Genomic DNA, 1,426 nt, shown 5'->3' with positions numbered 1-1,426 from the left:
CAGTTTATTTTCTGTATTTAAGAATTTTTTATGGTTTGCCTCCCTTTTTGTTTTTTATCTTATTTTTCCTTCTCTTTCCCTATGTTCATTTCTTGAGTTTATCAAAGTACATATATGAGTGAAATCATATAATATCTGTCTTTCTCTGGCTGACTTATTTCTCTTAGCATCATACCCTCTAGTTCCATCCATGTTGTTGCAAGTGGCAACTGTTCATTCTTTTTCATCGCCTAGTAGTATTCCATTGTTTGTATAGGTGTGTGTGTGTACACATACATACATTATCCATTTCTTTTCCACTTCTTTATCCATTCATCAGAGCTTCTATGGCATTGTTATCACGACTCTATCTATATACTTGCCAATATTTGGTATCATCTCATTTTTTAAAAAAATGTTATCTGCCAATCTGATGAATTCAAAAGACATCTTATTTTGGTTATGAATTATATTCCCTGATTACTAATGAGTAAACACTATTTTTGTAAGGATTATTGGCTATTTGGTTTCCATTATTTGTGAAGAGCCTGTACAATATTTTTGCCCATTTTTTCTACTTAGAGTTTATTTAATATATAATTCTAGAACTTTTTACGTATTTTGGAAAATAGTTTTGGAAAGTAGTATATGCTTCTTGTCTCAATCTGTGGCTCATTTTTTCACTCTATTGCTAGTTTTTTTTTTTTAAATAAATAGATCATTCTTATTTTAATACAGTTGAATTTACGCATATTCTCCTACACGGTGTGTGCTTTGTATGTGTATGTGTGTGTTGCTAAGAAATGCTTTTCTTACCATGGTCATCAAAGTCTTATTCTGTAATATCCTAAAAGCATTTTGAAGTTTGTCTTTCAAATATCATCTCTCATTCTATATAGAATTGATTTTTCCATTGTATAAGATAGTGACAGAGTATCATTATTTCCATATGAATAAATAATTTCCCCAGAAACTGCCATCAAAAATTTAAATTATTCCCAGTGAAAAATACCGGCTGAGTCATAATAAGTCAAACTGTCTCATATGTATGTATCAGTTCCTGATCTCTCTATTATATTTCAAGGGTCAATTGTTATATTCTTCTCCTGGTACTACACCTTCTTAGTTAGTAGAGTTTTATATTAATTATGTATCTCAGCCCCTCTCCCATCAATTTGTTCTTTTGGACAGTGTTTGGATCATTTGTATCATTTGCTTTTCTGTGGACACTTGAAGTTGTTCGGCAAGTCCCATGAAAGGATATAACAACACAGATTATACTATCATTTGGCTTTTGCTGTGTAACTAACAACCCAACTATTGATTTAAAAACAAACAAACAAACATTTATTTAGCACCCATTTTTGTGGTTTGCCAAAGTGGTCTGGGCTCAGTTGGATGATACTTCTGTTCTGAGCCAGTGTCGGCTGCTGTTAGATATTTAAGA

Source organism: Hyaena hyaena, unplaced genomic scaffold, assembly GCF_003009895.1.
Source record: "Hyaena hyaena isolate Hyena2069 unplaced genomic scaffold, ASM300989v1 scaffold_1110, whole genome shotgun sequence".
NCBI lineage: Eukaryota > Metazoa > Chordata > Mammalia > Carnivora > Hyaenidae > Hyaena > Hyaena hyaena.
This window is presented reverse-complemented; position numbering follows the sequence as displayed.